The following is a 27,999-nucleotide window of genomic DNA, read 5'->3' on the forward strand; positions in this document are numbered from 1 at the left end:
TCGTGATAATAAATATGTTTTATCAATATTCCTTACAGAAAAGTACATTTAGAAATGCAAACTTTCCATTAATTTATAGCGTCCGCATCATATGAAGAACAAAATGAATCCATGGTATTCGGGTCACCAGTTTTCAACCGAAAGTAGGTATATCACAGAAGTGACACCGGTATTCATAGCCAGACTGAAAAGAACAAAGCAAAGTATCAGAGTGATGTAAAAGACCAAAATTCTTCTAAATGTATCATTAACCCATTAATACTTGCATTTTGGTCTCAGTCTAAAAAACGTTAAAGTATGAAAGTTCATTTTGGTAGCATGCTCTCAATGGTCTAATCTGCTATATCTTGGACTCCATCAAATAGACGACAATACTGATAGGTATAGCCGCTACAACCGCTACCGATACAAGTAGATCACAAACTAAGTTATTGATTTTCGAGTCTGGAACTACAGTGATTTGTGACCAGTACGCATTCCACATGACTATACCCAGCTTTCGTTATTGCGCGTATTCCATTGGGCATGTTTGCTACGCTTCGAGGTTATATGAAGTCTCATTACGTCATGTCAGATACTGAATCCATAACTACCCTCACCATGGGAACTCAGCTAAAGAATACATATAGTATTGCTTAATAAACAGTCAGTGTCACATTTTAGTAGTCGAGTTCATAATTGTCTAAAACTTTATCTGTGTCACATTTTAGTAGTCGAGTTCATAATTGTTTAAAACTTTTTCTATATATTTACCGAACCGCATCGCTACCAATTAATGCATATCTGTATAGATACCTCGTTAATTTATACAGTATAGATAATGTCCTGCAAGTAGATGTAAAAGTTTAAGTTACTCTAGGTGCACATTAAGTGGTGTGTTATGATGTACGAGTTGCATGAGCTAGGGGTAGTGTGAACGTTGCATATAAAGAGCTAAATTGCAAACTGAACATTCTTGCTGCAGAATTGCTAGAGGTGGATATAGTATCGAATATATTTACCAATTTGCTTAATCACATAGAGAAGAGCAATACCTTCACATTTAATGTATTTTTATATCTTGCAATTTTAAAGCATTCTTATTAAAGTTGCAGTCCTTAATTATGACACGTTTAGTGTTGAAGAGGTATAGCTAGACATGTAATTGTATCAAATGTGTATCATGTTGAATATTACATACCTCATTTATACAGATTGCAAGATATTTTCTATGAATCGCTAATACCTATAGTGAGTCACTCATTTGTAATCTCAAATATTTATTGTACATATCTATATCTGTCTAGAAATTAATTACTATGAAATTATAGCATATGAGTCACATATTAATTATATTAATGTTACGAATTAGAGTCGGAATCATTATGAATAGGTTCGTATCTGGTAAGTTAATCTTTATAGTCTATTCGTAGGTGGCACGCTAGCATGGTTATATGGGTACAACCTTTGTCAAACAGAACAGTCTAGTTGTACTATACCATGCTGGACTGGATAACCAAGTATGATATTAATTTTCAGTCCTGTGTGGACATGTATTTGCTTCATGTGTGCACGAAGATGTATATGACTTGTGGGCAGACATATTCCAGTCCGGTGGGGACATTTTATCGCTCCCTGTGTGGTTGCACATATTTAACCTTGTATTGGCTTGCACAATTTCGACCCGTGTGGACCAGTATTGCTTGGTGGGATAACGTAAATCTTCCTTGAATAGATAATTCTTATGAGACCATCTGGTGTAGACAGATTGTATCCATGTTGTGTGAAGACTAAAATTTGAGATAAACGTTCATTAACATATGACTCTGGACATGGTTCCGTTTTTATTTCCCTTGAATTTAGTGCTTGTCTGATGTGATTCGTGTTTGCTGAGTGAACGTGATTTGATATAGATTAAATGTTCATTTTATTATCATGTATTTGATACAAGTTTTGCTTACTCCTTCCACTGGTAAACATGCAAATAGACAAGCCTATCGTATATTGTAATAGTCAAAGTGTAAGTGTCGGAATATAGTTAAAATACAAACAAAAATGCTTGCTAGATTAGTTAGAATCACATTCAATACAAATCAATTAAATGATGAAAGGCATTTAGTAAATAACACTAACAGCTACCAAAGATTGATTGATTATGCTAATGTTTAGTGTTATATTAGAGAAATTTACATATTTGAATATTATTATTAATATTGTTAATATTATTATTAAGTCATTTACAGTCTTTGGAACTGAAATTGTCAACGTTTGTGGTAGAATCATAACCGCAAAATAATTTCATATCATTAGTTTGTATCGAACGTACATTTACAAATTAAGGTAACCCAAGTGCCTTAATAACAAATTCAACTATGTATGCACCTCCGTTCGTACTGCAAGCTACAAGAAATACGTCAGAGCTGTATTAATAACCATTCTAATTCGTAAGTATCTATTCAAGAACATACCCCATAACAATAGCAGACATCCTGACACGCTCCACCCCCTTCGTAGCAGCCATGGCCGTCAGTTGTGCATCAAGGATCAAAGCAAATTCTAACAACTATAATAATAATAATAATAATAATAATAATAATAATAATAATAATAATAATAATAATGGTAATAATAACATTAATAATAATCGCAATAATAATAATATTATCAGCACATATATCCAATAATTCTCAATATGAAGCCCAAAAATGTGATTATTTTATGGAGATAATTTTATTCAATATTTCATTACAGGAATACAGCATATTGATTAATCGATAGGTTTACTCGATATTATGCTATGGCTTAATAAACGAAGGAATCAAATATGATCTCGTCTCGTCATTTATGACACATGCATAAGACCAGAGTAATTCAGCTACTTTTCAGAGTCATATGAATACAATATCGAGCCCAGAAACTGAATTATATTGTGAAAACCATTGAAAACAATGTTTCACTAGATAACAACAGTCTACAAAGCTGCTTAACATTCATTGATAGATATAATATGTTTCAAGAGCCGGTAATTTAGTACCAGATCACGACCTAACACATGAGACAATGAACCGGTCTATGAAAGATTCATAATGAGTTATCAAATTCCATATCTGATTTTTTCAATACCACATCAGTTATATTTTTGATAAAATTTGTTAAGGTGTGATATAAAGAACCGTACATATGTACTCATTTCATGTGGAATACCTAAATATCGTTGAACATTTTTCCCAGACGAATTAAATAACGAACAGTGGCCATTGAATTTATAAATGAGCACTAACGAAGAATGCCTTTTACATTCGTGTTTAGTTCAAATAAATCTTATACAATGTAACTGAACAATTTTAAATTTGGTTTCTTGCAACGATCAAATAATTACAATTTTTAAAACGATTCATAAAAATCATGTTTGAAAATGTACACTTATAGGATTACCTAGTCTCTCTAAATCAGCACAATCATATTTATTTCGGCGACATTCTAAACACGAATCATGTTCTTTTAATCACTACAAGGGTTAACACGATAATTACAGAATAACACTATAAGTGAACCAACCTAGATACAACGGTTAAATTTTATTATCATATATTGTTCGGTAGAAAAAGGCTATGTTGATACTTACCACCTCAGTCTCACCATATACGCATGATTGTATCTGTATATCCATCCATACAAACACTCACACACACACACACACACACATATATATATATATATATATATATATATATATATATATATATATATATATATATATATATATATATATATATATTTATATATATATATATATATATATATATATATATATATATATATACATACACGCACACACACACACACACACACACATATATATATATATATATATATATATATATATATATATATATATATATATATATATATATATATACTCTATAGATTTAACATGACACAAAAGATAAAACACTTACATGCATTCCCCACCTCAAACAAAGTGGAGGCTATAAAGATAAAGATGATAATAATAATAATATTAATAGTGATTACTACCATCAGTAAATATCGATACTTATCACCTGTGATTATGATAATCATCGCAATACTTCTTCGGTTTCTTCTATTTCTAATGTTCAAACACTCTTGAAAAAATGTATTTCAATCATATTAGCTTCACAATATATAGCTCGGGGAACATGGGTAATTCGCCAAATATATTAAAGATATCATTTGCAGAGAAGACAACAGTAACTGACCTATCAACTATCTTATACCGCTTACATGCGACCGAGGTAACGTGTACGTGCAAGATGGTATATAGGTAATTTCAAATTCCTCATACTATTCACATGTTGTTCACAGAAACCCTTATTGACAGATGTTATTACCAGCTTCATTCTAACATCAGATTTTGGTACATAATCTTACAGAATCTATAACTTCAGTGTTCGGTATGATGATTAAACATGGGGGAGTAGGGTCAATATGAAAAGTATTCTTTTGTTTACAAGAGGTTACGCTCTAAGTACATTGGACAAAGGGCTCACCAACACATAAATAAAATATATGAATAAGTTTAATTTAGTACTGCGCCATTTTCAATATATGTGTGTTTCTATAATTGATTATATACGTCCTGCATTATATGCTCAGTATGCTGGTTATATGAAGATGTTAACATTTTGATGACATATGAGCCAGTTTAAACGCAAATTTTGGCATCATACATTAACCTATTTATCACATTTGTGATAACTGTAATTTTACAAAACACAGACCGAAGATCATCACCTAATCTTTTTCAGCACCTGAGAGAAAGAGAGAGAGAGAGAGAGAGAGATAGAAAGTCTAAACTATTAGAATTATACTTACCAAGGTAAAGGAATACTAGGAAACGCTGCATGGCTAATGGGATGTTACAATATGTGGATTGATTTGAGACTTTATGCCCCTTTGTGTCTACGTTCTAATTTATAGGAAACGTAACGTGATGCGAACCCGGAAATCACTTATCGCGTCTTGCAAATCTCATAATCTTGTAGATAACCTATTTTACGTCGCGCCTGTCAGCGTTTGAATTACCATGTCAGCATTGATAGGAAAGTCTGAAGAATGAGTACCTGCTCCAGTGGTTGTTAAGATGTTTAGACGATGAGGGAGTGCCTTTATTGTTTTGTACATAAATATGTGATTAATAGAATCAAAACAATGAAACGTTGTAAGCAATGCTTCAAAGAACCCGAACTAGCTCTTATTAATAATTTCGAGAATCAATCATTAGTTAGTGTCAACATGCTCAAGAGAAGAGAAGCAGCACAAGTAACTCGCCAACTAACTTACTAGCTAGCACGATAGCTAACAACCTAAAATGTACATCATTTCGAAACAGACTGGAGTGGATTTCCATTCTATGAAGTTAATGTAGGTTTTAAAAGTAATCGTAATGTCGTGGAGAAATACCAATGCGTCCATACCAGTTATTCTCCATATATTCCACGATCTTTATTTACAAAATAAAAATTGCAACCAATATCGTCTTCATATATTTTATAATCATATTTTTTCACTAGAAAAAAGGCTATGTTGATGATTACCACCTGAGTCTCACTTTATATGCATGCATATAACGCATAATTGTAGCTGGCTAATGGGATCTTGTTATATGTGGATTGATTTGAAACTTCATGCCCTTTTGTGTCTACGTTCTAATTGATAGCAAACGTAACGTGATGCGAACCCGGAAAACACTTATCGCATCTTGCAAATCTCATAATCTTGTAGATAACCTATTTTACGTCGCGCCTGTCAGCGTTTGAATTTTCACGTCAGCTGTGATAGAAAGTCTGAAGTATGAGTATTTGCTCCACTCGTTCTTAAGATGTTTAGACGATGAACGAGTTCCTTTATTCTTTTGTACATACATGTATGATTAATCGAACCAGAAAAATGCTCTTATTAATAATTTCGAGAATCAATCATTAGTGTCAATATGCTAAACGGAAGAGAAGCAACACAAGTAACTCGCCAACTATCTTATTAGCTAACACGATAACTAACAAAGTAAAACTTACGTGTATTCCAAACAGATTGGATTGGATTTCCTTTCTATTAAGGTAATGTAGTTTTTTTTATAAAAGTAATCACAATGTCGTGGAGAAATACCAATGCGTCCATATAAGTCAATCTCCATATATTCCAGGATATTTGTTTACAAAATAAAAATTACAACCAATGTCATCTTCAGTACATGGGTGTCATTCGTTACAAAAAATTGCAAAAGGACGCAAGGCAGTCCATAAATAATGATACAGATAGTTATCTAACTATTGAATCAACATGCATACATGCATATATAGATTGATACATACATACATACATACATACATAGAAACATACATACATACATACATACATAGTAAATTTCCAATTAAATTAAACTGTACAGGTATAGTTATTGTCCCATGTGTCATACATATATCCAATATCGATGAAAATTAGAATCCCAAACATATATGTTTCAATTATCGCAGTGCTTTCGAGATGAAAAACAGGGATGATGTAATCACACTAGTGCATGTGTGTGTGTTTGTTTGTGTGTACCCTATTATTTTCAAGACAGGGGCATCACTCCTTGTAAAATAGTTAAAGGTAGATGTAGATCCGTACATGTGTGCAACGATGTTAGATTTGTGATCCATCCACAGGTGGATGGGAGGGGATGGACGAGATGTATGGTAAGCTTTACTTATCAAATACTCTATAAATATTATGTAATATTATTGATTCACCTGCAAACGTTTAGAAGCAAGTTATCTGTGTGACACACCGGGAAGAAAATTTTTCTCTATTACTGATAATTTCAAAATAAATGTATTTATTGTACATATCTATATCTGTCTAGAAATTAATTACTATAGAATTGTAGGACTTGATTCACATATTAATTATATTAAAGTTACGAATTAGTGTAGGAATCATTATGAATAGGTTCGTATTTAGTAAGTTAAACTTAATAGTTTATTCGTAGGTGACATGCTAGCATGGTTATCAGAGTACGAAGATGTCACCTGTATAAAACAGAAAAGTTTTGTTGTTGTACTACATCATGCTGAACTGGATAACCAACTTAGGTAGTATTCTTCAGTCCTGTGTGGACATGTATTTGCTTCCTGTGTGGATATAGATGTCTATTCTTTGTGGGCAGACTTTGCAGTCCTGTGGGGACATGTTATTGCTCCGTCTGTGGTTGCACATATTTAACCTTTTATTGACATGCACAATTTCGTCTCGTGTGTTCCAGTATTGTTTGCTGTGATAACGTTCATCTGCCTTGCATAAATAATTGTTATGAGACCGTCCGGTGTAGACAGATTATATCCCTGTTTATGTGAAGACTTAAATTTATGAGAAACGTTCATAAACATAAAACTATGGACATGGTTCCGTATTCATTTCGCTTATGATGGCATACTCGTTTACTAGATGAAGCATCAACAACGCGAATTTGTAAATGATTTGATATAGATTAATGTTAATTTTAATAACATGTATTTGATACGGTTGTTGCTTAATCTAACCACCCGTAAAGATGCAAATAGACAGGCATATCGTGCATTGTGATAGTCGATGTGTGAGTGTAAGAAAATAGTTAAAATGCAATCAAATGATACCGAGATTATTTAGAATCACATTCAATACAAATCAGTGATATAATGAAATGCATGTAGTAAATAGCATTATTAACTAAGATTGATTGATGATGCTAATGTTTATTATTATATTATACAAATTTACATGCAATTTAATTATTATTATTATTATTATTATTATTATTATCAAAGTCAGTCAAAGTCTTTGCATTTGGAATTGTCAGCTTTTTTGCCAGAATCACAAGCGTAAAATAATTTCATATCTTTAGCTTGCATCGAACACACATTATAAATTATGACATAGCAAGTGCCTAAATTTCAAATTCAACTTTGCATGTACCTACGTTCGTAATGCAAGCTGCAATAAATAGGTCAGAGCTGTATTAATAACCATTCTAACTAGTAAGTATGTATTCAAGTACATACCCTTTAACAATAGCAGAGACCAGGACAGGCTCCAGATATTCCATAGCAGCCATGGCCGACAGTTGTGCATCCAGCATCATAACAAATCGTTACAACTATAATAATAATAATAATAATAATAATAATAATAATAATATCACATATATCCAGTAATGCTCGAGATGAAGCCCAAAATGTGATTCTTTTATGTAGATAACTGCATACAATATTTTACTTCAGGAAAACAGCATAATGATTAATCCATAGCTTTACTCGATATTACGTTATGGGTGAAAAGGCGCATGAATGAAATATTGACCTCGTCTCGTCATTTATGAAACATGCAGAACACCATACTCGTTCATCTATTTTTCAGAGTCATCTCAATACAATGTCGAGCCCAGAACATGTATTGTAACGTGGATACCTTTCCATACCTTGTTTGACTAGATAACAACATTCTACAAAGCTGTTTAGATTGATTGATCCATATAATATATTTCAATATCAGGTAATTTACTACCATATAAAGACCTAACACATGACACCGTGAACCAGTCTATGAAAGATTCATAATGGGTTATATAATTTGCATTTCTGAATTTTTTCAATACCACATTGTTATATCTTTGATAAGATTTGTTAATGTGTGATAAATATAATCCCATATATGTACTCATTTCAAATGGAATACCTAAATCTCGTTTAACAATTTCCTTTACGAATTGAAAGACGACCAATCTCAATTGAATTTTTAAGTGAGCACTAATGAAGAATGTTGTCTTACATTCCCGTTTAGTTCAAATAAAGCTTGCAAAATGTAACTGAACAATGTTCAATTTCGTTTCCAGCAACGATCAAAGAATTACACTTTTCAAAACGATTTATGAAACGTTTGTTTGAAAATGCGCACTTATAAGATAACCTAATCACTCTACATCAGCACAAACATATTTTGGAGGGGGAGGCGACTAGTTCGGGTAAATTCTAAACGCATTCATATATTTTATAATCATTTTTTTATCACTAGAAAAAAGGCTATGTTGATGTTTACCATCTCAGTCTCACTAAATAAGCATACATATAACGTATGCTTGTAGCTAGCTAATGGGATCTTGTTTTATGTGGATTGATTTGAATCTTCATGCCACTTTGTGCCTACGTTCTAATTGATAGCAAACGTAACGTGATGCGAACCCGGAAAGCACTTATCGGTTCTTGCAAATCTCAAAATCTTGTTGATAACCTATTTTGCGTCGCGCCTGTCATCGTTTGAATTCTCACGTCAGCAATGATAAGAAAGTCTGAATTATGAGTATTTGCTCCAGTCGTTCTTAATATGTTTAGACGATGAACGAGTACCCTTATTGTTTTGTACATAAATATGTGATTAATAGAACCAGAAAAATGAAAAGTTGTAAGCAATGCTTCAAAGTATCCGAACAAGCGCTTATTAATATTTTCGTGAATCAATCATTACTGTCAACATGCTAAGCGGAAGAGAAGCAACACAAGTAACCAGCCAACTAACTTACTAGCTAACACGTTCAATAAAAAATTAAAACTTACAGGTTTTCCAAACAGATTGGAGTGGATTTCCTTTCTTTGAAGGTAATAAAGTTTTTTAAAAGTAATCATAATGTCCGTGGAGAAATACCAGTGCGTCCATATAAGTTATTCGCCATATATTCGAGGATCTTTATTTACAGAATAAAAATTCCAGCTATTATCATCTTCAGTACATGGGTGTCATTCGTTACAAAAACTTGCAAAAAGAAGCAAGGCAGTCCATAAATAATTATGTAGATAATTACCTAACTATTGAATCAACATGCATACATACAAACAATAATACATACATGCATGCATACATACATACATACATACATACATACATACATACATACACACACACATACATACATACATAGATACATACGTACATACATACATACATACATACATACATACATACATACATACATACATACATACATAGTAAATTTCCAATTAAATTAAACTGTTTAGGTATAGGTATTGTCCCCTGTGCCATACATATATCCAATCCCGATGAAAATTAGAAATCCGAAACAGATATGTTTCAATTATCGCAGTGCTTATGAGATGAAAGACGGGGATGATGTAATCACACTGGTGCATGTGTGTTTGTGAGTACACTATTATTTTCAAGACAGGGGCATCACTCCTTGTAAAATAGTTAAGGGTAGATTTAGATCCGTAGATGTTCACAACGATGTCAGAATTGTGATCCATCCACAGGTGGATGGGAGGGGAGAGACGAGATGTATTGTAACCTTTACTTACCACATATTTGATAAATATTATGCAAGATTATTGATTCACCTGTAAACGTTTAGAAACAGGTCATCTGTGCGACACTCCCGGAACAAAAATTTCCTCCATTAGTAACAATTTCAAAATAAATTCCAATATGCAACCCCGAGAGTGTACGCATATACCCAGACAAACCGATTTATCGATTGGATACTCTTTAGCATTGCTTCCCGAAGATAAATTAATGGATAATGCTTTCAGATAATATTTCGTTTTAAAAATCTTTATGAATATATTGAGTAAAAATATAATTTATTCACTAAATAATGGAACTGGAACTAAATTGATAACGACTCTTCAGAAGAAATCATGCGAGTTCTAACACTACCTAGACCAGTCCGAGTCTCAGACCCTGGTGTCTCGGAGGAAGACACTTTGTTGTATTGCCTCGGAACGATCTAACAGTTCATGTGTTACTATCCCACTAGACATTAATGAATAACGTAATCGGCAAGAATTAAGTTACTGAACGCGTGTTGGTATGACATGTTGCAAGAACGAGCGACTAGAAGACGAGACTGAAGACAAGCAAAGTAATCTGGTACCTGTAATATTCCGAATGTGTATATTGTGGCAATATCGTTTTATGCCCGTCTGGTCAGCAACTTTAGAATCATATTTCTCAAGTTTTAATGGTATTTGATGGAAATGATTTTAAGAACCTGACGTGCAATAATACCCAATGCATTTCTTATCTAATGTATGCTATTCAATTACAACGTTCTTGACATATTAACATTCAATGGTGCGTTTTCAAACCATCGACATTAAAATTGGACATATTATGATAGAGGGACTCGCTGGATATGACAGCTGCATCCTGGGTGTGCTTTGCCTGGTCAAGTCAAGTACTATTTACAATAAATCTGCACATAGATGCAAAGGTGCATTGCCTCAACAGCATTGAGATATCATATATCCCATTCGACCTTGCAACTTCTTCATGTATACTGTTTCATTGGCAAGCGTAATTTGTATTGCAAAGACTCTCACTCCCCACCTTCACCCTCTCCCCCCCCCGTCTCTCGCTCAATAGCTGAAATTATAAAGCATATCAGCTACTATGCCCACCAGTACTGTAAAAAGTTACCTGAATAGTTTCGGCATTTATTTGTCAAATTTCGGCCATCATCAAACCAAACGTACTGAACATATGATGCCAAGATCGTAATACTGCCTGTTATGTCCTATGACGTATTAAAACCTTCATGTAACCAGCATACTGAGTAGAGGTAGCATGCATGCTGTAGGAAATAAATTATATATTAAAGACGAACACATTGTTTGAAGACCATGCCGTATTTATGCCAGTTTATTTTGCGATGTTATACCTATGTGGTAGCGAGGCGGAGGGCTCTAGTCAAGTAATATAAGTTATATGTTGACCAACGTAAACTGAACGGAGTGATGTGAAATCTTCAAAAGAAGGGATATTTGACATATCTACAACTCCGCTCCCAAACACAAAGTTGATCGATGATATCGGTCTCTGTTGCTCACCTTCATCCTATTAACAAGGTCAGTCTGAAAAGCTAGAGGTAGCAAACAGTTCTAATGTGATTGTATTAAGAAACATAGTGCCCTTTCATCTCGATGACGACGAGTTAAAAAACCAAATTAAATAGTTACCAAGGAAATGTGCTATTCAAATCGCTTGAAACTTGGATCTTTCATAATGAGATACATTTGGAGTAAGCTCGATAACACATATACAGCGAGAAGATAATGTTGCGTATATCCTTTTGATTTCCGAACAGAAGTGACTATGCACTATTTGAAGGTGCAAGCATTTGATTGTTGAATAGAATTTAAACTAAACATGGACCGTATTCCTGAAAATGAATGCATTAGGAAAGAGAATGGACAAAGGAATGTGAAGGATCGTATATCTGCGACATTTCGGCCATCTATAGTAATTGTTTCAGCTCTTCTAAACATTTGTAAAATTACAGTTGGCTTTAGTTTTTTTCTAAAGCATGGTATTCGTATAAAATGTGGTATCCATTCATTACAATCAATGCATAATGTGACGAAGATTTTTGAATAAATATTGATGGATAGTTAACATGTTCTATTCAAACACATTATTGATAATGTGTGTTCCATAATGACAAGCTCTCCTTTTCCTTTGTACAATATTGTTGTGAATGAATGGATTGAGTTAGTGAAAACAGCAGCAGTATGAAGGAAATCATGTAAAGTCATAATTGTCTGTAAACATTACACACGACGTTTGCATAGAAGTTAAGCAGCCGAGAGGGTGGACGGACCAACTCCATCATAGTTCACTGTTTACATGGGGAATCAACACCCTACATCCGCGCCTGCAACCAGCCTTCCCACGTCACCAAAGAGACTACACACGATCATGCTTGTCTGACGAAACCAATTAAATAAACTCTGGATGTCCGAGTGTAGTAAAAAGAAATAATTGGAACGGTTATAATTCAAATAATAAGAATTAGAAAAAATGTGTAAAAAGCTCCTTATGGCAAAAACTTAATATTGTGGACAGCAATGTGTCAAAGAGTACTCTTGGATACACTAGGACTGAAGTGGAAAGGGATGTCGCCATGTTCCGTGTGACGTATGCCATATTGGCATTCATGGAAACATACCTTTATGTGACGTACTTGGTGGTCGAAAAGTAAGAGAAGAGCAATAATATCAACGTTCTTTGCAAAGAATGAAAACTAAAGGCTCAAAAATGTTATGCTCGATATCAGATTATATGTATATAATGACTGTCAGTAATCAATAAACGACGCCTTAATTGTATGCTCGCAGTACTCGACGACATCAGACGCAGGAATGAAAAAGTGGGAAACAATCATGCATGGAAAAAGTTACAAAACAGCATCTTAAGTGATCTGGACTACATCTATCTTGAACATACGATGAATTATTATCAGACTGATTTTTGTAGTGTCTTTATAGATTTAGCTCTTAATTTACTTAATTACACGTTACTTATACATTCGCATGTTGATAACAAAGAGGCGAACTCGTAATGGTCCTTTTCATCCGGCAATTTCTAACAATATAATCCTCGGGTACAAAATCATAGCAGAACCCGACAACATGCGTAACAAGGTAAACTCACGGTTCGGTCACATTGTAAAATATATTTTAGATTAACTACCATCTAATGGCGCGATTACCACACAGATAAAGTTGGATCTTTTTTTCTTGAAGAACGTTTAATATGAATAACAATCACTGGACTATCTAGCCAGTACAATGTTTGTCATAAGTAGTAATACAATAATTCCTATAAGACATCAATGTGTAAATATATCATATCTATCTCTGCACGTCAGAGAAGAGTTAGCTGGGAACAAGTCAGATATTTCTGAGCTTACTATAATAAATTTTTCATGGAATGATCGAATCAGCAATTCAATAACCATTATGCAGCACTTGTTAAGATTCTTATTGATCAAGAAATTGCTAGATGTTACACTGGAAAAGAAGAAAAACGGCTGTCAGCCATTGAACCCTTCGACGAAGATAAGGGGTTCCGGAAAACAAAATACAACGAATATCAGCTGTTGAACCATACCACGAAGCGGTCCTTGAACTCGATAAGAACGTCCAGTATAGCATATCTCACACACACCCTAAAATAAAAAATAACTATCAATTTGCTCATTGTGATGGCTATGATGAGTTTTCTGTTGAAGACGCGACACACATGTGCTCGACTTGGTAATTAGAGAAAGTACAAAGACTAAATTATAATGGCAAGATGACCGATTGTTGTGCGGTGACCATTGTAACGGTTCTAAAACCCAACAAATGTTATTTATCAGAATACAAGATTTTACGGTCAATAAATCCGGTTAATGGATTGCCAGAGACAAGATGGATTCAGTACGTGAGGACTGCAGGAAAGATCTATCGGTTATCACAACAACATGCAAGTTGCAGCTGTGATTCCTTACTGGCATCGACAAAGTTTAAATCGAAATAGATATCAGGCAACCGCTGTTACATATGGCATTGATCAGGTGAACGAACCGGTAAGAGTATCACTGGCACCAAGGAAAATGTCTGACACCATTAACTATGTGGCTGCATGCGTCATGGATCATATTGTGCTGGGGTTAGGGCTTACACGCCAGGAGTCTTACGATCATATCCGAATGGGAAAAAAGAGCAAGAAAGACAGTGGATACTCCAGAAGTTCTTGATGCCTTAGAGCGAGCGTTGAAAACCAAGTGTCGTAAATACAATAACCGGAGAGGTTTATCATGGCAGGGGAATATACAGGATAATGATGACGAGTAATAGACGTCGTGAAGCATATCGGGCACGTCTGGTCCAGTTCTTTCTAGTTCCCGCTTAAACGAACCATCACGAGTCAAATTTTGTTCAGTTTATTTTGTCTACAGCGGATTGTTACCGTCGGGAACATCTTCATAGGGAGTTTACTAAACGTGCATGCGCATACATTGATGAAACAGACTGGCTAGCTAAATTTACTGCGGACGAATTCACTGTGGTATCTATTGCTTCATATTGTGCCTTGAAAAATTACCTGGAAACTACCCACAAAGAGTTTTGAAACACTTCCAGCGATCATGTGTAGAATACCATCACCGTGGTCTCTAGAACACCAATCACAACCCAAAGATATTATTTCCGTAAACCTGGTTGCCTGCTTGTCAACTTGTTTCATATGGTGTGGCAAATGGCAAACATATTTTACCAGGTTTGGAGATCCAACACACAAACTCACACAAGTATCCATCAACGGCCCTGTAGGTGTCCACGGACATCCCCTTGAATTGCCCATGTTCTGCCTCGTTAACTGTTTTGAGTTCAAATCGAACGTTCACTCCGTGATCCCAGCATTGTTCGGGAAACGCTTTTGCGACGATAAATGGGCCCCGATATGGGAATCCTCATCAAACGATTCCGGGCAATTTACAAAGGATGGTATCGATAGTCAGCTTCGTAACGTCATTCTGATATGCCTTGAATTTAAAACGACGTCGTAGTGCTAGGTTACCTTTTCTCAGCATCACTGTGTATCAGCTGGTATCACCAGTAACGACCTCGTCAATAAACTCAGGTGTGGATGCTTAACAGTTTTGATTTTTGTGCACTGCGTTATCTTAGGATGAATTTTGAATATCGCATATTATTACGAAAAGGTGATTTCGATTCGTCCTATGCTTCACGAGCGACGTGAATGCGCTGGGAAAACCGACTTTCCTGAAGCGCACAGACGATGTAGGGCTACATAGTCTTGGAAAAAATTACCTCGCCGTAGGAAACATGTCACATTTTGAGAAATTTTTGTCAGTGAGAAGTCTACTTTAAGGACTCTTGATATCTCGCTGCAGAGGTATGTGCATTTTATTTTAGTTTCCTTTTTGTATTATACCTATATAATATGCATTTATATCTACAATTTGGTGTGCAGTTATTATGCAGTTATATCCGCAACAAATCCATCGGGAAATTATGTTTTGCCAATATACGTGTATGATTTCAGGCCTCAAGATGAACTCGTACCTGGGGATAAAGGTGAAAACATGTTTAAAAGTATTTCTTTAAACTCATGAAAACTGATGTCTTCGAGAAAACGACGGAGAACCTCCGCAAACGTATCAAAGTTGATTTATCCGTGATAGAGACGAAGACAAGGTGAGTTCTAGAGGTAAATATCTGCTCTCATGAGTTCTGCAGGTACATCACTGCTCAAATTTCACGCGCTTACTACAAACTTGGTCAAACCCATTGTGCAGATTTTACATGGCAACGGATGTTTATGGCGCTTTAATGTATATGTTGGAGGTTTGGTGAACAGCTTACTAATAAAATCACAATTCACCTGTTAGGAGTGACTGTGGTTATTTTGGTGCGGTTCATAAAAAAAGAAGAATATATCGTTAATACTACCGTCACTGACCTCAGAGATGAAACAGCTACAAAAAACTGGAGTAATATTTCCATTGTTGATGGCCATTCTAGCGCTGATTGCAGCATCGACTTCTGTTGTTGCAAAAGCACCTGTGTTATCGGCCGTCAAATATTCATAAGGGATGGCTCCGAAAACATCCTTGGAGGCGGCATATAGCTTGTTCTTTTAGGAATAAAAGAGGCAAAGGATTTCGACTATAGGTGACCACTCGCAGGTTAGAATCACGTTGGGGTTTCAGACAACCCGGCAGAATAGCAAAAATCCTCGCTGTTAACCAGTTTTGATTTACTGGCAAAGGCAAAGAGAATAAAGCATCTTCGAGGTGACATTTTAAGTGGGATGAGCTAACATCAATAATCGCACGGACAAAGGAAACCGATATCGTTACCATGGAATTGACAACATGACCTGGAACTCATTGGGCTTCGTACGTCGTTTATAAACACGAAGAGCTTACACCAACACCTGAGGTTGATGACTTTTAAATGATACGGTGAGCAACAATTGCTGTTTTATTCAGAACTGTCCTTGCAAGCTTGACCGGCCAGTTTCTGGACATTTTGTTGTTCAAGCGTTGCGTGCACCAGAGCCACGAGCTCTTGTTGATTTTACCTTGCCGCATAGAACGTATTCTTAACGGTATACGAAACACCAAGTAGCATTTAAGTACGTTACTTATACCCACGTGATTCTGCTGTGGTTCTAACCAGGTTTACTGCCAAAACTGATTTTACTACGTGCAGCAGCCGGATTGGTATTTATGTCGAGACAGGGGAGCTTATAATTTTCCACGATCAAACTGGAAACTTAAAATTGATAACGCTGACATTCTAAGATGTTGTTTTATAGCTTTGATTCACTGTGGCGAGGAACCTGGCAGAAAGTTAAAAAAATCTGGCGTTCCAAAGGGTCAAGACGTTATTGTGACCGGAAATGATATAAGAGCATATAAATAATGTTGATGGTGGATCAAATCAAGTTAAGATTGTATAGTGTTAATTTTATGAAGCTAACTTCAAGGAATATTAACCAAAGAAGGAGTGGAAAAGAGAAACATTTAAACCTTAGCAAATGGCTAACTTGTTTTCTCTCCTCTTCAAACCACTTTGATAAACCTAGACGTCACTTCCGTACTGTGCAAGAGTCCGGATCATACTTATTTATCTTGACCGGAATTAACCCCTGGTTGAGTAGAATGATGATACCAATACTTGTTCGGGGACATCTTGGTTCTTTCTTTGTCACCAATATAACTTATCGCGAGACTGGAAACTGTTGTCGCAGCACTTTTCACATATGCAGTGTCAGTATCATAGAAAGTCATTTCGAGGCACTTAATATTTATCGGGGCTGGTAAATTAACCGTGTTTGGTGTTTTTGTTTCAGATTTGATTTATCATTATATAAGTGATGGATTCTGACCTCGGTTACTGTGTTGCAGAATTTACCGACGGGGTGGTGCATCTGGTAACCAGCGATGCCAACATCGATAACAATTTGGTACCACTTGTTGACAAATATACGCTTCGAAGTTACGGCAGTAAAATACCCTCGTATACATTGAATTATAAATGAGATAAGAGCTAATTAGAAACTGACAGTTGGAACCACTCTGATGCGTACAAAACACTCGAAACAAGACTGAAATCATTGCATTAGCACCCGGACACATGACGAAAGTGTTAGATGTTAAAACACGAATGACTAAGTCCTCACAATTACAATATTATATAGTTATCTACTTGACCTTATGTCACAATAACCATTTTATAAGTTTAAAAAATAATTACCTAATGGAAAAGAACTTTCTATAGTGATCCTGATGTTTACAAATCAATAAAATGGAGTATGTATAATTCACTTAGAAAACTGAAAACTTTTACCAAGATGAACATATTTATATTTCAAACAATTCTTTCGTTTTATTGAGGTTAAATCCACATTTTCAAACGGTGATACTATTACAACTGGAAGAAAGTTCAACATAATTAAATGATATTAACTGTATTCGGCTTTGACTTTACAGAGAAGCAAGTTACGCACGTATGTGCTCATGTGTGAAGAAATATATTACAAGTATAATGTACTGTACCGTATGTTCTTTTCTTTGACTAATATGATGGGTTGTTGTTTCGCATAACTGAATTTCAAACGTTAAATCCTTTTGATGTACTTTATGTGAAATGTATTGGTAAGGAAACACACGTCTATCTATACATTATTTGTTATAGCATAAATTAGGTGACACATTGACAATGTTCAGTTACGTAGAAACGTAAAATACAATTTCACAGAAACACATCAGTCACTGCATACAATTTTACAAATATCCGAAGGTGCCTTAGACTAATTGGACCATGCTATAGCTATAATTAGAAACTGATGAATAAAATCTAGAATGGATTGAATCAAATTGCTTGAAATCTCTTTATGTTGTTGTTATATCTTCTTCTGAATATTTTTAGTACATTCCTGGTATAATAAATTAAAATGCGACAGCACCTGGCATCATATACGTTTACACATAGTGGTGACTGACTGTATAAATATATTGTTTAGCTTTTAGTTGAGCTTAGCCAAATCAACCGACCCGGGTTGGCCTTGGCGGTCATCGAACAAGCAACCATTCGAGTACGAGTTGGACTTTCTGCCAATTGGGCTGCTGTTGTGTCGCAGGAGACTATGATATGAACAGTGAGACAGCAACACAATGGTAACAAAACGGTGAAAGCAAAAATCAGTTTCTGGTTTTTCCCTCAATTAGTTTCTATTTAGTGTTACTTGGATTTTCTGTTTGATTCTCTTGATTTTCCTTATTCTTCTTATCTTGCTTCTTTTAGATCTGCGCTTGTGAAGGTGCCTCTTATTCGAGCAACCTTTTGTTTCTGGATGCATATTTTCCTTTACCAGTTGTACCTTTTCAGTTCGGGAAGGTTTAGTTTCTATATTTCGTTCTTTGAGTGTTTGATGTATGGTGTTTTCATCCTCGCTGATATCTCATATCAGATTTTGGATGATATTCCAATTTACCCTCATTGAATATTGCGGTCTATTTCTTCAAGAATACACAATATCTTGGGCCGTAATCATTTTACGTAATAATTCTGGTATTTTCTGTCGATATTATATTTCTTGTAGCATCTCGTTAAGAAACAATGCATATACAATAATTTCGGATATTTATTTTTGTATTTTCTGTCTGAATCTCCAAGTTGCGTGCCTTTATTAGCAATAACATCTCTTACGCTCCTTAAGATTTAAAGATTGATATCAAATTTATTTTGGAATCTCTACAGTGATACATGAATAGGGGTCATTGCTAGAATATGAGCTATATATATATCTCAAGAAACGTCCGTGTTAGATCTAGTTTGATTGTTGGTGGATCTGTAACCTATGATGTTTACTTCTTAACAGATAAAGGGTCTTCGCGTAGGAGTTGGATTTCACACTCGAAATATGTTATAAAAAATTCACACACATACACACACACATACACACACATACGTGTATTCTTAGTTTTGTAAGGAGCTTGATATATGACCACATTTCGAGGAGCATAAGAAGGAATGAAAGTATATGTCAGAAATTTGAAAGTTAACTTAACTGTACGCCAGGCAATATCTGTATCACTTCATTTTTGCCGTATACTACTTTAAACATTATGAGGACTGCTCTTACTTTACCGTCATTGTGACGACTCATTGTGAGGACTAATTACACACTATCAACGACTTAACGCATTATATGACAATATCACAACTAAAGTTTAAATATTAGGCAGAATAAAACGGGAAGTTAAGGAAATTGCGTTCCATTCGTTTTACAGTTGATTTTTATTTTGTTTATGCATTAAAATCATATGCCCATAATTACAGTTATCAAAAATATGTGTGTACATAATAAATGAAGCAAAGTATGTATGCTAGAAGGAAAGGAAGGGTTAGAACGCATACATATACTGTCTGTCTCTCTTTGTCTATCTGTCTGTCTGTCTCTGTCTCTTTCTATATCTCTCTGTTTCTCTCCCTTTGGTCGGCTTCAATTGACTTTTACCATCATTCAAAAGACCAAAGGCATCATGGTATGACACAAATTACATTGCTCCTGTTGGCTCGCCTTTTCATAGATTTTCGCCCGTATCTTGCTACTATGGTACGGAGAGTGGGTGTGTGTGTGGACATGTTCATATTTAATTAGTAAGAATCGATTTATTACATTATACTAGGTTTAAGAAACAACAACTAAACATTATATGCACAACAGTGTGGACCGCCCCGGTGGACTAGTGGTTAGTGCCTCCGCGACGGATGCAGGAGGTCCCAGGTTCCTGCCCCGGCCGAATCACCCAAAGACTTATAAGAATGGTACTGCTTTTTCGTTAGGCGTTCATCATTAAGAGGTTAGTGTTAGGACTGCTCGGCCTGCTGTCAGTATAATATTTTTGGCGGGGGACATCATGCTACATGTTTACGGCATGTTTACCCAGTGCAAGACATCACTATAAACTGCCACTCTGCAGATATCGTAGGAATATGACTGAAAACTTGCTAAGGCTACGTTAAAATATCAGATCACAAACTCATATCATAATATATATATATGAGTACCACTTAACCATAAAATTTACCGCATAATGTCGACAGGGTTTGTAACGTTCTCTCATTGATTATATAAATCCCAAGGCAATTGCACAAATGCGGTTACAATGAACCATATTCTTGTATGTTACTTGGTTTAAGTTCAATTTCAATGTTTGTATGCATTCCGAATTCTTTATCTCCCTCACTCCAGGTTTCTGAGTAGGGAAAAGCAGAACGGATTGCAATTAAATGATTATCAACCGTCTGCTTAATACACCATTCCTATGGAGACAATACAAAACAGTATGCATCCTTAACCAACAGTGTTTAAATAGATTAGTCTACATATTAACAGACATTTTCTAAATAGCAGATAATACATTAGTGCTTATTTAAAAACATTTTTATTAAACTCAATGGACAAGTTTATGTCTTGCTTTTCTCGAGAAAATAAAAATGAACATGTTCGATTACATTTGTAGATTTATTTGCAATAAGCACAACTGTAAGAAAATATTAATCACAAGACGTGGTATTTATATAGATAATCTTACATTAGCTATCATCAGAAATTATATTTAGAGAATTCCATTATGTTATATCCTTTGCTTGGCTTGAGAAAAAAAGCATTTAAATGTGTTGTACAAGATTTAAATATTTCATTTGAAATTGGGGGAAGTTAACAGTTTTATTTATCACAGGACGAAAATTCCTTTTCCTTTAAATGTCTCTAAAATGCAATTGGAGACCCAGACGTTACGCATTTGTCATAAATGACTTAACGATGTTATATGTGATGCTTGGGTTTTTAACAAATAAAGTGTGTGTGTGTGTGATTTGGATTTTTGACGTAGCTTTAACAATTTTTCAGTCATAACGCTACGATGTCTGCAGTGTGGCAGTTTTTTGTGATGTCTAGCACTGGGGCATCATGCCGCAGACATGTGGCATGATGTCCCACCTAGTCACATTATCCTGACACCGGGCCGACCAGTCCTAACACTACCCTCTTAATGCTGAGCGCCAAGCGAGGCAGCTGTTAGTACCATTTTTGTAAGTCTTTGGTATGACTCTGCCAAGGATCGAACCCACGATCTCCCGCATCCGAGGCGGACGCTCTAACCACTAGGCCATCGGAGCGGTCAACAAATAAAGTAATATCGAGAAAGAATCCGTGGATTAATCAACCTAGACAGTACTGTAATCATGCAATAAAACATTGAATGCAATGATCTCACAAAATAATTATTATTATGTTCTTGACTGAATATATGCATGATCTTGTGGTTGTTGTAATGATTGTTATTATTATTATTATTATTATTACACATGGGTTCTTTTGTCCAATATAATAAGACACATTTGCTTCAGTCTCTTGTAGCTGACATTGTCCAAAATAAAGTTTATTGTCTATGTGACCAAATCATTGATTATTTTATTTCGATAAACGACTACTTTTCTGCATTTTCTCTATGTGCGTGCGTTCAATATTAGGAAAGTTATCAATAGAAGTAAACATATTTATCTTGGTCTGAATCAAGGACTTTGTTTTTAATACGTTCTTTATTACACTTTTAATAACAGAATCTTTTAGAATGGAATTTTTCTTTAAGTAGCAGTTTTTTGTTAGAAAATGATATTTGTGACCTAGGTCAAGTAGAGGGCTTTATAGTCTTGTCTACCGGAAAATGTTTTATTCCTGCGATAACATCTAGGCAGAAATCATTTCTGTTGTTACATTCAAATTTTGCTTAGGGGGAAATTACTTTTTTCTGGAAATGCGGAGTGCTCTATAATATGCTTGGAAATATACATTAACTTGGAATTGTGGTGAATTCAAACAAGGAAACGTCGGATTATATTATTGTGATTCAACAAAGACTGCTTGCACATGATTAAAATTCAGGTCATTCGTACATCGGTACATTAGAAACTACAGGCCACCACATGTCAACACCTACAGCGTTGAAAATTCTTAAGAATACCATAACGTTTATTGAGAACTGTATTCATTGGCACTTATATTAGTAATTCTATAATCATTTGACATTCAATTCGCAATATCATAATGTCTTTTTTACATTTTCACTTTGCATTGTAGGGAAATACATTTTGTACCGAATTGCACAAAAGATCATTGCGTGTCACTATGAATTATTTTATAACCATAGAGTCGTGATAATAAATATGTTTTATCAACATTCCTTACAGAAAAGTACATTTAGAAATGCAAACTTTAATTTAATTTATAGCGTCCGCATCATATGAAGAACAAAATGAATCCATCGTAAATGGGTCACCAGTTTTCAACCGAAAGTAGGTATATCACAGAAGTGACACCGATATTCATAGCCGGACTGAAAAGAACAAAACAAAGTATCAGAGTGATGTAAAAGACCAAAATTCTTCTAAATGTTTCATTAACCTATTAATACTTGCATTTCGGTCTCAGTCTAAAAAACGTTAAAGTATCAAAGTTCATTTTGGTAGCATGCTCTCAATGGTCTAATCTGCTATATCTTGCACTCCATCAAATAGACGACAATACTGACAGGTATAGCCGCTACTGCCGCTACCGATACAAGTACATCACAAACTAAGTTATTGATTTTCCAGTCTGGAACTACAGTGATTTGTGACCAGTACGCATTCCACATGACTATACCCAGCTTTCGTTATTGCACGTATTCCATTGGGCATGTTTGCTACGCTTCGAGGTTATATGAAGTCTCATTACGTCATGTCAGACACTGAATCCATAACTACCCTCACCATGGAAACTAAGCTAAAAATACATATAGTATTGCTTAATAAATAGTCAGTGTCACATTTTAGTGGTCGAGTTCATAATTGTTTAAAAATTTATCTATCTATATATTTAGCGAACCGCATCGCTGCCAATTAATGCATAGCTGTATAGATACCTCGTTAATTTATACAGTATAGATAATGCAAGTAGATTTGAAAGTTTAAGTTACTCTAGGTGCACATTAAGTATTGTGTTATGATGCACGAGTTGTATGAGCTAGGGGTAGTGTGAACTTTCCATGTAAAGAGCTAAATTGCAAACTGAACATTCTTGCTGCAGAATTGCTAGGGGCAGATACAGTATCGAACATATTTACCAATTTGTTTAATCACATAGAGAAGAGCAATACCTTCACATTTAATGTATTTTTATATCTTGCAATTTTAAAGCATTCTTATTAAAGTTGCAGTCCTAAATTATGACACGTTTAGTGTTGAAGAGGTATAGCTAAAAATGTAATTGTATCAAACGTGTATCATGTTGAATATTACATACCTCATTTAGACAGATTGCAAGATATTTTCTATGAATCGCTGATACCTATAGTGAGTTGAAGTCACTCATTTGTAATCTCAGATATTTATTTTACATATCTATATCTGTCTAGAAATTAATTACTATGAAATCATAGCATATTATTCATATATTAATTATATTAATGTTACGAATTAGAGTCGGAATCATTATGAATAGGTTCGTATCTGGTAAGTTAATCTTTATAGTTTATTCATAGGTGGCACGCTAGCATGGTTATATGGGTACAACCTGTGTCAAACAGAACAGTCTAGTTGTTGTACTATACCATGCTGAACTGGATAACCAAATATGAAATTAATTTTCAGTCCTGTGTGGACATGCATTTGCTTCATGTGTGGATGAAGATGTATATTATTTGTGGGCAGACATATTCCAGTCCGGTGGGGATATTTTATCGCTCCCTGTGTGGATGTAGATATTTAACTTTGTATTGGCTTGCACAATTTCGTCCCGTGTGGACCAGTATTGCTTGGTGTGATAACGTAAATCTTCCTTGAAAAGATAATTCTTATGAGACCGTCTGGTGTAAACAGGTTGTATCCCTGTTTGTGTGAAGACTAAAATTTGAAATAAACGTTCATTAATATAGAACTCTGGACATGGTTACGTTTCTATTTCGCTTGAATTTAGTGCTTGACTGATGTGATTCGTGTTTGCTAAGTGAACGTGAATTTCAATATGATTTTATATAGATTAAATGTTCATTTTATGATCATGTATTTGATACACGTTTTGCTTACTCCTCCCACCCGTAAGCATGCAAATAGACAATCCTATCGTATATTGTAATAGTCAAGGTGTAAATGTCAGAATATAGTTAAAATACAAACAAAAATGCTTGCCAGATTAGTTAGAATCACATTCAATACAAATCAATTAAATGATGAAAGGCATTTAGTAAATAACACTAACAGCTACCAAAGATTGATTGATTATGCTAATGTTTAGTATTATATTAGAGATATTTACATATTTAAATATTATTATTAATATTGTTAGTATTGTTATTAAGTCATTTACAGTCTTTGGAACTGAAATTGTCAACGTTTGTGGTAGAATCATAACCGCAAAATGATTTCATATATTTAGTTTGTATCGAACGTACATTTACAAATTAAGGTAACCCAAGTGCCTTAATAACAAATTCAACTATGTATGCACCTCCGTTCGTAATGCAAGCTACAAGAAATACGTCAGAACTGTATTAATAACCCTTCTAATTCGTAAGTATCTATTCAAGAACTTACCCCATAACAATAGCAGACATCCTGACACGCTCCACCCACTCCGTAGCAGCCATGGCCGTCAGTTGTGCATCCAGGATCAAAGCAAATTCTAACAACTATAATAATAATAATAATAATAATAATAATAATAATAATAATAATAATTATAATAATAATAATAATAATAATAATGGTAATAATAACATTAATGATAATAATCACAATAATAATGTTATTAGCACATATATCCAGTAATGCTCAATATCAAGCCAAAAAATGTGATTATTTTATGGAGATAATTACATTCAATATTTCATTACAGGAATACAGCATATTGATTAATCCATAGCTTTACTCGATATTACGTTATGGCTTAAAAAACGCAGGAATCAAACATCGTCTCGTCTCGTCATTTATGACACATGCATAAGGCCAGAGTCATTCAGCTACTTTTCAGAGTCATATCAATAAAATATCGAGCGCACAACGTGAATTATATTGTGGAAACCATTAAAAACAATGTTTCACTAGATAACAACAGTCTACAAAGCTACTTAACACTCATTGATCCATATAATATGTTTCAATAGCAGGTAATTTAGTACCACATCACGACCTAACACGAGACAATGAACCGGTCTATGAAAGATTCATAATTAGTTATCAAATTGCATATCTGATTTTTTCAATACCACATCAGTTATATTTTTGATAAAATTTGTTAAGGTGTGATATAAAGAACCGTACATATGTACTCATTTCATGTGGAATACCTAAATCTCGTTGAACATTTTCCACAGACGAATTAAATGACGAACAGTGGCCATTGAATTTTTAAATGAGCACTAACGAAGAATGCCTTTTACATTCGTGTTTAGTTCAAATAAAGCTTATACAATGTAATTGAACAATTTTAAGTTTGGTTTCTTGCAACGATTAAATAATTACAATTTTTAAAACGATTCATAAAAATCATGTTTGAAAATGTACACTTATAGGATTACTTAGTCACTCTAAATCAGTACAATCATATTTAGTTCCGCGACATTCTAAACACGAATCATGTTCTTTTAATGACTACAAGGGTTAACAGGATAATTACAGAATAACACTATAAGTGAACCAACCTAGATACAACGGTTAAATTTTATTATCATATATTGTTCGGTAGAAAAAAGGCTATGTTGAAACTTACCACTTCAGTCTCACCATATATGGAAGATTGTAACTGTATATCCAGCCATACAAACATTCACACACACACACACACACATATATATATATATATATATATATATATATATATATATATATATATATATATATATATATATATATATATACATACACGCACACACACACACAAATACACACACACAGATATGTACTCTGTAGATTTAACATGACACAAAAGATAAAACACTTACATGCATTCCCCACCACAAACAAAGTGGAGGCTATAAAGATAAAGATGATAATAGTAATAATATTAATAGTGTTTACTACCATCAGCAAATATCGATACTTATCACCTGTGATTATGATAATCATCGCAATACTTCTTCGGCTTCTTCTATTTTTAATGTTCAAACTCTCTTGAAAAATATTATTTCAATCATATTAGCTTAACAATATATAGTTCGTGGAGCAGAGGCAATTCGCCAAAAATATTAAAGATATCATTTGCAGAGAAGACAATAGTAACTGACCTATCAACTATGTTATACCGCTTATATGCGACCGAGGTAACGTGTACTTGCAAGCTGGTATATAGGCAACTTTAAATTCCTCATACTATTCACATGTTGTTCACAGAAACCCTTATTGACAGATGTTATTACCAGCTTCATTCTAACATCAGCTTTTCGTACATAATCTTAGAGAATCTATAACTTCAGTGTTCGATATGATGAAGAAACATGGGGGCAGTAGGGTCGATATGAAAAGTATTCTTTTGTTTCCAAGAGGTTACGCTCAAAGTACATTGAACAAAGGGCTCACCGACACATAAATACAATGTATGAATAAGTTTAAGTAAGTACTGCGCCATTTTCAATATATGTGTGCTTCTATAACAGATTATATACGTCCTGAATTATATGCTCAGTATTCTGGTTATATGAAGATCTTAATATTTTGATGACATATGAGCCAGTTTAAACGCAAATTTTGGTATCATACGTTAACCTGTTTATCACATTTGTGATAATTGTAATTTGACAAAACACAGACCGAAGATCATCACCTAATGTTTTTCAGCACCTGAGAGAGAGAGAGAGAGAGAGAGAGAGAGAGAGAGAGAAGGTCTGAACTATTAGAATGGTACTTACCAAGGTAAAGGAATACTAGGAAACGCTGCATGGCTAATGGCATCTTGCAATATGTGGATAGATTTGAGACTCTATGCCCCTTTGTGTCTACGTTCTAATTTATAGCAAACGTAACGTGATGCGAACCCGGAAATGACTTATCGGATCTTGCAAATCTCATAATCTTGTAGATAACCTATTTTACGTCGCGCCTGTCAGCGTTTGAATTA

General features: G+C 34.5%; 1 long non-coding RNA gene across 3 annotated transcripts; it reads right to left on the minus strand.

Annotated features, from left to right (window-relative positions):
- Window positions 1–27,924, minus strand: LOC149775970 (uncharacterized). 3 transcript variants are annotated; one of them, XR_016416081.1, is made up of 4 exons: window positions 27,791–27,924; window positions 26,888–26,917; window positions 25,482–25,576; window positions 1–184 (listed from the first exon to the last, which is right to left on the minus strand). It is a non-coding gene; the product is annotated as an uncharacterized LOC149775970 (long non-coding RNA). The 3 variants fall into 3 exon arrangements; XR_016416080.1 differs by lacking the exon at window positions 1–184 and adding an exon at window positions 23,062–23,245; XR_016416082.1 differs by lacking the exons at window positions 1–184; window positions 26,888–26,917 and adding an exon at window positions 23,062–23,245 and having other exon boundaries at window positions 27,791–27,850.
- Between the last annotated feature and the right edge of the window lie 75 nt (window positions 27,925–27,999).

The sequence above is a fragment of the Sinohyriopsis cumingii genome, chromosome 18 (genome assembly GCF_028554795.1).
Source record: "Sinohyriopsis cumingii isolate HCF-2022 chromosome 18, ASM2855479v2, whole genome shotgun sequence".
Lineage (NCBI taxonomy): Eukaryota > Metazoa > Mollusca > Bivalvia > Unionida > Unionidae > Sinohyriopsis > Sinohyriopsis cumingii.